The sequence below is a fragment of the Equus przewalskii genome, unplaced genomic scaffold, assembly GCF_037783145.1.
Source record: "Equus przewalskii isolate Varuska unplaced genomic scaffold, EquPr2 ChrUn-13, whole genome shotgun sequence".
Classification (NCBI taxonomy): domain Eukaryota; kingdom Metazoa; phylum Chordata; class Mammalia; order Perissodactyla; family Equidae; genus Equus; species Equus przewalskii.
Window position 1 is genome coordinate 12,267,897 of NW_027228750.1, and position 10,724 is coordinate 12,278,620.

The 10,724-nt window shown below is 34.9% G+C and overlaps 1 pseudogene; it reads right to left on the minus strand.

Annotated features, from left to right (window-relative positions):
• The window catches only part of LOC103556612 (ubiquitin-like modifier-activating enzyme 5), a 33,493-nt pseudogene extending 24,896 nt beyond the window's left edge, over positions 1 to 8,597 (minus strand).
• Between the last annotated feature and the right edge of the window lie 2,127 nt (positions 8,598 to 10,724).

The window sequence follows — 10,724 nt, forward strand, 5'->3', positions numbered from 1 at the left end:
AGTTTCTATAAGCTATATTTATATATATAAGGAGAAAATAGAATCTCTGATTTTAAAACATTCTATTTTAAAAAGAAAGATAATGTAATAATTGGTGGAATAACATTCACTGTGCCAGTTTAGGTCTTTTGCTCACCCCTCTCAGAAGGTTGTCCTGGGGGCTACTAATATCACTAACAATCTTTTAAAAATGTTCTTCTCAACAGAAGTATCGCAGTGTGGGTGAGCCTTTCAGTTTATTTCATTTTTAAGTCAAATTAATATAGTTCTTGATGATCAGTATAATGGTATCCAGTGGAAAAAAAAGGATTTCCTTTCCCTGATCAAAATCCTTCCTCAAATTGTCCAAACTTTCGATCATAAAAATCCAAGCTCCAGGGGCTGGCCCTGTTGCTGAGTGGTTAAGTTCCCGTGCTCCGCTTCGGAGGCCCAGGGTTTCTCCGGTTCGGATCCTGGGCGCGGACATGGCACCACTCATCAGGCTATGTTGAGGCAGCATCCCACATGCCACAACTAGAAGGACCCACAACTAAAAGTATACAACTATCTACTGGGGGGAATTTGGGGAGAAAAAGCAAAAAGAAAAAGAGAGATTGGCAAGTTGTTAGCTCAGGTGCTGATCTTTAAAAAAAAAAAAATCCAAGCTCCAGATAATTTGGCAGATATTCATTTACTTTTCAGTTTATTCAAAACCTTTTTTTGAGTGGCTTCTCTGGGCTAAGCACTGGGTTAGTAACAGGGAACTGAGAGAGGAACATTACAGACTCCGGCTCAGAGCTTGTCTAGTGAACTAGATTGTCATGCAAATAAAGTTAGAGTACAATGTTTTGTGATCATAATAAAGGTTTATGCAAGTTGCTATGGAGCATATATGGAAAGAAGCACTATTTCTGTGAGAGGACTAGGAGGTGATAGTCGAAGGATTTATAGATGCAGCTTCAAATCCTTCCTAATAGGCAGTTGTCACCTGAATAGGCAGTTGTCACCTGTCAATCTGTTAGCCTTACAGTTGAACCATATTTACTATCCCTGCTCTGATGATAAAAATTATAGACAGGCCAGAAGCAGAAACTGAGAATTAAGGTGAGAGTACAGTGTGAAAACTGGAAAACTGCCAATAAATTTAACAATGAGGAAGTGGCCATCAAAGTGAAAAACTGCAGCGATGTTAGATCAATACTTTAAAAGGGATGTCGGACATAGCTGAAGCAACAGGTAGACTTACAAGTACACAGTCTGTAGAATGGAGGCGAAATGCAGAATACAAAGGTTCAGAAGTCCAGCTTGTGAGAGTTCAGTTCCAGGCCCATTGCCTTTCTTACCTCTACTTGGAATCTGTTAGTAATTTATTTTGAGATGAAAATATTTGTAAGTATTGTTAGTAGAAATATATTGCAGCTGTACCATTGAAATTGAATTTAAGCAATGAAAACTATATTATTTTGAAAGAAAATAATATTTTATGAGAGATTATCATGTAATGGAACTAAAAACACTTGAAGATAACCAGAGGTTAAATATTTTGCATAACACATATATCTATTCCATATTTAAACTGCTATTGTTGTTGTGTTGAGAAAACGTTCTATTTGAACTGTGTTCAAGCATAAGAAACATTACCTGGAAGGAGATTACCTGATGATTAAGGATTTATTCAGGAAGTTTTATAGATTCAGATATCAGAATGATATTTTAATGGATATATTCTGTGTGTGTGTGTACAGTGGAGAATGAAGATCAAGGATAGTCTCCTAATATGACTGAAATTAGGAAATATGAAGGATAAAGGACTTTTAACAATTAAGATGGATAGATTAGATAATGATAGAAATACAAAATATGTTGTCAGCTCCAATTATTTGTAACACGCGAGTATTTATAGAAAATGTTTTTTCTCTGTGTAGTTAGGCAACTCTCAGTGCTCTTTCCAAAGGTCAGCAACTCCTAGGAAGATGGATAATATATAGGTAGAACAATCTGGCATCCTTTATGTTTAAATTCCTGCTAACACTAATAAGATTATCTCTGCCCTTTTCCTACATTTCCACATAGTTTTAGAGACCTCATTTTTAGGAAAGTATTCAGTATAACTTATATATAAAGAACATTCCCCTTTTCTATTATTTGGTAATAAGATATTTTATAAGAAGTATTAGAGAGAACAAAGCCCTTTTGGAAATGAAGAATGCATTGGCCTATACAGGGCATTCTCAATTTGTAACTGGGCTCCGTTATATTCTAGTTGGGAAAGCACGGGTACAATAGCTAGATTAAGCTTTTATTATATTTAGACTGGTATAAATTACTACAAAGTTATCAGTCCCTGTACACACAAAACAAGGCACTTTTTCAGTCATGTCTAATTTCGCTAGGTGCTCAGCTACTAGGTGGGTCCTGCCATGGACTAATGGCCATGCTGTTATCCTTTCTGATTTTTTAAGGTCCTCTGCTTATGCAATACATAAGAGTACATCACTTGCAAAAAATGGCCTGCTTATTGAATGAAAGCTGAAGTGATAATTGTTTTCTCTTCATGCAAAGGCTTGCATTAAATAAAATCATCATGAAAAATTTAGTTAGTGGACAAACAAAATCCAGTACAATCTCATTTCATTTGTATATGCAGACTTAGAGTGGACAGAGCATTTGTTGTAGGGATACACACTGATATTTGAAAGAATGCCAAGGGAAAGATATCTTTTTCAGAGCACATGATGAATGATGATGCTGTGCATAAAATGAAATGAGAAAGGGCATAGATTGCACTTAATTTACTCCAAGTAGTCCTTTTAAAGAATCTTAAAATATCAAATACTAATTTTTCCATTAAGAATACTGTATCTCTTAATAGCAGTTGGTTTGTTAAAAACAAACAAAAACATAACTGTATTATTTATTAATCATTTAAGATGATAGTGAAACTGATAATGAAGATATTAACTTAGATAAAAATTATTCTGAATTCTAATTTCATAATTATATATTTTAAAAATAGTTTGAAACAAATTCTGACCACATCCCTTTGTCTTTCTCTTATATTTTCATAGAAAAATCATATTTTCAAACTCTAATTTTTAATCATACTTTTGAAAGAATTAAAAATTAACAATGGCTTGATTTTCATGCCTCTGATTTCTCCATATGAGTAAGTAGTACAGTATAAATTTATTATGACGTTATAATTTTTGTTTTGTGGATTATTTTTGTGAGGAAGATTGACCCTGAGCCAATCCTCCTCCTTTTGCTTGAGAAAGATTGTCCCTGAGCTAACATCTGTGCCAATCTTCCTCTATTTTATATGTGGGACGCCACCACAGCATCACTTGATGAGTGGTGTGTAGGACTGGGCCTGGGATCCCAACCCACGAACCCTGGGTGGCCAAAGTGGAAAGCATGAACTTAACCGCTAGGCTACCAGGCTGGCCCCCATGGTGTTATAATTTTAAATAGACACACTTTAATCACGAAAGTAATACATGCTTAAGAGCCAAAAAATAATAAAATAAAAGCACTCAAAATCCCACTACCCAGAGACTGGGATTGTTAACACCACAGGCTATATAACCTAATCAAGCATTTTTATACACGTAAAATGAAACTTGAATCGTTCAGCAGATTTCTGTAATATCCTCAATCTTCCTGTGTTTTTATAGCATTTTGATGTGTTCTATGTGCCACGATGTATTTAATCAATATTTTTAATGTTGGAAGGTTGGTAACTTTTAAATCTGGATTTTTATAAACAACTTTGTGAGATGCACTCTTGTAGCTATGTCTTTCCTTTCACTCTTTGGAAAGCCTTTGGAAGAATGCCCAAATGGCCTTCAGAAAATTTGTGCCAAGCAGTTCATACGAATGGATTTTTTAAGCCATTCATGGAAATGGCTACTTCCTCACATGCATTAATTATCCCATTGAATCTGATTTGGCTTTAATTTGCTTTTCTTACTTTAAAAAGTGCATAATTTAAACATGCTTATTGGATTTCTAAAAAAAAATTTCTTGATTTGTCTGTGTTTCTATTGGCATTGATGTATTTATTGCCACATTTTTTGCATTTTTGTGCTTTTTGTTGGGAATTTTGCTGTTTAAAATGCCTCCTAAGTATAGTACTGAAGTGGTGTCTAGTGTTCCTAAGTGCGGGAAGACTGGGATGTGCCTTAAGGAGAATACATGTGTGTTAGATAAACTTCATTCAGGCTTCAGTGCTGTTAGCTGTGAGTTCACTGTTAATGAATCAACAATGCTGTACATCCAGGAAAGGAAGACCGACAAAAAGAAGCAGAATGCATAACACTGTTGGGAGGCTGAAAGCCAAAGAAATTTACAGTCATGTTACCCAGGATCAGGTCAATGTTAAACTCTTCCTGTCTAGTACTGGCTGGATCCCATGTTTCCACAGGAGCTATGGCATGGGAACTGCTGAATTTGCAGGCAAGGCAGATTCTGCAGATCAGGACACTGTGGAAGAATTTTTAAAATACCTGCTAAGTGTTATATAGGAAAAGACTTATGTTGAAGAGCAGATTTTCAATGGTGAGGAGACTAGCTTGTTTTATAAGAACGTTGCCAAAGGATTCTATATACTACAAATGGCATTTCAGTTGACAAAAATGTGAACCAGCTGTTTCAAGCACCTGATCCTGTATTTCCCCAGGAGCAATAGCTCAGGACTCGCTAATTCCGTGTTTGCCACAACTTTACAGAACATAAATACTGTGAACGATGAGAAGTGACTGTGTATTTTTAAGATTTTCTTTCCAGGTATGCCCCTGGCTTACATCTAAAACTTATAGAGAGAAGTCTTCCAAATAAATGCTGAAGTACTTTTCCTTGAAGCCACAACATCACTGCTCTGGGGTCCTACTGACAAAAAAAGTGGCATCAAGTGTGGTCGGCAGATTGTCCGCATTCCAAAATGACCTCTTTATAGTGAAGACTGAGGAGCCAAGGAGCCACTTTGAGATCTCAAAGGAGAGTTGAGAGAGAAAACCCTTGGCATAAAAATCACGATTCTTAAAGTAATGTGGGTGGAAAGAAGACCCCCTCTACCCCGCTAAAGTAGATTCTTGGACAGGAAACTGCCAGAGTGAGAGAACATGACAAGAGGGGTCTTGAGCATGAGGAAGATACTACCTGAGACTCACCAGACAAACTTGGAGAATTTAGAAAAAGCTGAGTTTACTCTATGCAAGTATCCAGTAAAGTTTCAATTATTGTTATCCATATGATACAATCAATCATTCTGGTGGGTACTACAGTTTATCAAGGTTTGTAAAATCTAGGATTATAGCAATAGAAAACATATGAGATTTTATGTGGTGGATACATGGTTTTATATATTTATATATATAATTTAGTATTGCACGTGTATATTTTAAGAATGAGCAGTTATTTGAAAAAGAAGCTCTCTTGTTTAAGAGAAAGGGGTATAGATTGTAGGGATAGATATGGTTATAGATACAGCTATAAAGAATTATAGATACTTATATACATATATGTAATATATATTTATATCATATATTATCTAACTATGTATTTATCCATGTAAATCCATCGTCTGTAGATTTGGTAGTTAGCTACAAATAGGGGCTTTTGAGCCCAAGGGTGCAGATGAGACCCTCCAAGGCCAAATGTGTAAAGAATGGTGTCAGCAGCAGTAACCTGGAGAATGTCCACTTGCAGGGAGTTTGTAGAAGAAAATAAATTAACAAAATAGAAGATTGGTCAAAATGCTGTGAAGAACAATGATGCCACCCCTGGGTCTGGATGTCGTTATTGATGTGATTTTCACATCAACGGAAATAACAGGCTGAAACAAGTTGTGTTATATTTAAGCAATCGGTGTGCATCACAAAAATAAAGTTGGAGGAACATCATTTGGAACATTTGTGATAGGAAAGTGGGTGGAGGGATGATAGGAAACAAGCGATCTAAACAAAACTAACCTTCCCCCAGGTTCTACAGCCTACACACTTAAACTTGTTGAAAGAATTCCACAGTGCTTAGTAACTGGTGAACACTCAACAGATTTCATTTATATGAAATATTTTATTTAGATTCTCTAAAAGAACAAAAACTATGTGACCTAGATAATATCAATACTCCTATTTACACAGGAAAAAAACCTGAGACAGTGATATTAAGTAAACTAAACCAGCATACACAGTAGAGAGTCAGGGTGTGAATGCAGGCCAGTTCACTTTCTCAGCATGAGCTCTTACTCCCTCTGCTATAATGCCCATTCTTCTAAGTCGGGAGCTGGTGTGTAAACCTCTCTCTCCAAAGAATTATTTATTTATTTAGATGGATTTTATTTCCTAGAGTAGTTTTATGTTCACAGCAAAATTGAGGGGGAAGTAGGAAATTTCCCATACACCTCCTGTCCCCACACACGGACAGCCTCCCCAGTTATCAAAATCTCCTATGAGAGAGGTACATTTGTGACAAATGATGAACCAACATCAACACATCATTATCATAGTTCATATTAGGTTTCACTTGGTGTTGTATATTCCATATGTTTGGACAAAGGTATAGTGTCATGCATGCACAATTATAGTATCATTTAGAGTAGTTTCGCTGCCCTAAAAATTCCCTGTGCTGTGCCTATTCTTCCTTCCCTAGCCTATAACCCTTAGCAGCCACTGATCTATTTACTGTCTCAATAGTTTTGCCTTTTCCAGAGTGTCATATAGGTGATGTGATACAGTATGCAGACTTTTCAGATTGGCTTATTTCACTTAGTAATATCCACTTAAGATTCCTCTATATATTTTCATGGCTTGATAGCCCTGAATTTTTCATTATTTGGATGTACCACAGTTTATTTATCCTTTCACCTACTCAGAGACATATAATGTGGAGCATCTTTTTATATGTTTATTTGCCATCTGTACATCCTCTTTGGCCAGGTGTCTGTTAAGGTCTTTGGCCCATTTTTTGATCAGGTTTTTTGTGTTCTTATTTCTGAGTTTTAAGAGTTCTTTGTATATTTTGGATAACAACTGTTTATCAGGTATATCTTTTGCAAATATTTTACTCCCAATCTGTGGCTTGTCTATTCATTATCTACATAGTGTCTTTGGTAGAGCAGATGTTTTTAATTTTAATCAAGTCCAGTTTATCAATTCTTTCTTCCATGGATTATGCCTTTTGTGTTTTATCTAAAGTGATCAATGAACTCAAGTTCATCTAGATTTTCTCTTATGTTATCTGCTAGGAGTTTTAGAGTTTTAACTGCTGAGCCACCAGGCTGGCCCTAAAGTGGCTTTCTTGAAGACAACATATAGTTGGTTCTTGTTTCTTCCATTCTGATCCATTCTGAGAATCTCTTTCTTTTCATCAGTACATTTAGACCATTGATGCTCAAAGAGATTATTGATATAGACAGGTTAATATCTACCATATTTGTTAGTTTTCTATTTGTTTTCCTTGTTGTTGTTGTTTCTATTTTGTCTTCCACTCTTTTTCTGCCTTTTGTGGTTTTAATTGGGTATTTTACATGATTTCAGTTTCTCTCTTTTCTTAGCATACTAGTTACACTTCTTTTTTTCTCATTTCAGTAGTGAATAATTTATTTTTATTTTTTATAACTGGGTGTTATTTGTTTGTGAACATACAATTTTAAGACTTGCATATGTAAAAGAAATACATTTCCACAAAAGCAATGCCCTTTAGTTATGCTTTTCATTGTAAAATTCATATTGACATGGTTACTTTTTCAAAGAAATATATGTTTCTAAAGGATTCCTTTTCTGTTACGTCATAAATGTAAACAGTTATTTTAACAGTATTTTTATTTCAATTAAAAAATACTGAATGCCCACTATTATATGCCTGACATCTTACCATCCTCATCTTAAGTATTCATTCATCTGTTTTAAATCTACATGAACATCAAAGTATACGTTCTCTTGATATTTGTAAATAAACATCTCCAGGAAAAGAAACTTTGTCCTTTTCACATTTTATGAGACCACATTGTACTAAATAAAAGTAAACTTGTTAGAAGTCAGAAAAGTTAAGAATATTTTGTGTATCTCTATGGGCACCTAACACATTTCTACTACAATGGTAAACATTGTTCAAACATGATTGAGCTCTTTTCAATTTGTGAATGTCTTCTTTACTCATTCAGGTGTCCCATCTCTGATATCTAACATCCCTTGAATATTCAGGCAGTGGGGTGGATTTTCATGGTATTAATTAGCTAAACTGGAATTACCTTTCCCAGAATTCCTTTTCTTTGTTTGTAATTATGATAAGCCACAAGAGACTTTTTTTTTTTAATTGTATGAGAGATAGAAGGCAGAAAAGAAACAGGTAGGAATGCTTTTTTACACAGAGCTCATTGGTACATCGCCCACAGCTAATACTGCTCGCAGACTTTCTCGCTTACCTGCTGGCTCATTTTGTTGGTTCAAGGCAACAGCCAGGACTGCAATTCTTCCCAGCTCTGACCAGTCCTCCTTCTTCAGCCTCAGTGACATCTTAGACAGGTGCCTATTTAACTGAGAATCCAATGGCACCAACTTTTCATACAGATCACCTTCATTATCAGTGTTTGGAGTCTGGAGGTGGTGAGACACTGACATCACGGTCCATTGCAGTAGATGTCAACTCACCCTTGCAGGTTCTAATTTTCCCTTGCTTCCCCTACCTCGCATCCATTTTTCCTTCCAGACCACCTTATCTTGTGGTTTTATATCATCTCCTAGTGGTTAAGCTTCTCTGCTCAAACCTGGCTGAAACAGGAAGGTCCAAAATTGGGCCATATTTTCTGCTTCAGTGGTACCCTGGCCATACCTCTATCTCAATATTTATCAAATTGTCTTGCGCTTTCTCATTCACCTCTCCCACTGCATTGAGGGTAGTGAGGCAGGGATTTTATTTTATTTATGCATATTTTTACTGTAATAGATCAGTTCTGTGCATTATGCATTAAAAATACTTAATATATGCGTGCTGAATTGAATGAGACCCTTTACAAATTTATGTTTACTTAAACATTTTCAAGAATTTATATTTTAAAGTAAAGTACTTCAAGGAAGTCTAATGTTGTTATGGTTTTAATCTCAAGAGCTCATGTATGTAATAGTAGTAAGGTGAGCAGGTGTTTAATTATAAGGAAGCCCTTAGGTCAATTGCTGATGTATTTAATAAAAACTATTTTCACCCCAAACCATCTGTGAATCCTAGCTTTCATCATTCAAGGACTGTAGCTTTGTTCTTGATTACATTTGGGGATTAATGGTATAATAGGCTATATCATTCTATAAACCTTAATGTATTATAATCTTTGCTTTTATGTTTATGACCAAAGACTCTGTTTACAAGGCCTGTTCTCTCTTGAATTCACTGCTACTCTTTTATTTTGGGCAAGACACACCATTCCAAGTATATCAGGGATAACATCTATGTTATAGATAGGGTTAACATGAGGGATAAAAAGAATATATGTAAATAAAGACCACACACAGTCCTTAGTACACAATATTTGTACAGTATTAGCTATTATTATCAGATTTATATTAAGAAAATGGAGAGTGATAACTCAGCAATTTATACATGTCTATGCAACATCATAGTTTAATTCAATGCAGATATATACACTTGGGTATAATAAACAAAAGTTCACTGCTCAGTTGAAGTTATGAATTTTTCATATCTATTATCAGATCCTACTAAATTCAGAAATCATTTCTGACTACAGTCAAGCAATTTTTAACATTGTTATTCTTTCATTGCTGACAGTGTACCAGCAATACATAAAAATTCTAAGATTATAAGTCTCAACATTTGTAGCTATAACTCATGAAATACTATTTACAATGAGAACTTGACTCATTGTTTCTCAATCCACCGTTCCTTAAAAAACAGTTCTCTGAAAGATAGATTGTGGAATTTCTTTTAAATTTACTATTTCTTTTGTATATCTGTCATTCCTAATAAGGTGTAAGTTAATGAGAAAAATTCCCAAGGAGAAAAAATATCCAGTTTTTAAATACTGGGTCATACAAAGTGATACTATATTGCCATTTATTTTGGTATTCATTGAAATCTGAAGTCTAAATAAACATTGATGATTGTATCCTGTTTCCAAGAATACAGTTTCACTTTTAGTAAACTGCACAATATCTTCCGAGAGAATTCTGCACCGTGGTTAGGACACTGATATCATAGCTAAGACTAACAGTAAATTCTTCTAGGGACTTCAGCAAATCCTAGTCTCAGGGATTGCCTTTCATTATGGGTATCCATAAACAATAAACTGTCGAATGTGGAAGAAAAATTACTGTGGTAAAAGCATTGTGTGATTTTTAAGAACCAATATAATCCTTTTTAAAGTATATTATCAGGTATATACCTTATAAATCCATATACATATGTTGACTATTATTAATAAAATTAATAATAATTTTTAAATAGCCTGTATTGTGACAGTTTATGGCACACTTAGGGCAATGTGATTAAAATTGACCAACAAATTTACATCATATTATACCCTCCTGTAGGGTAGATTTCCTGGGAGGAGGGATTTTAAAGCAAAAAAAAAAAACCTTTAAGTAGGAAATTGTTATGGTCAGAATACTTGTGTAAAAAAATCTGTAATAATTTCTCTATCTGCTTAAAAGGGGAGGTTTCCAAATTCAGTTCAACCTTATCATTGTTAAACATTGCCCTGAGAATCCACGGTGCCAATTCCCTCTCATCTGTGAGCT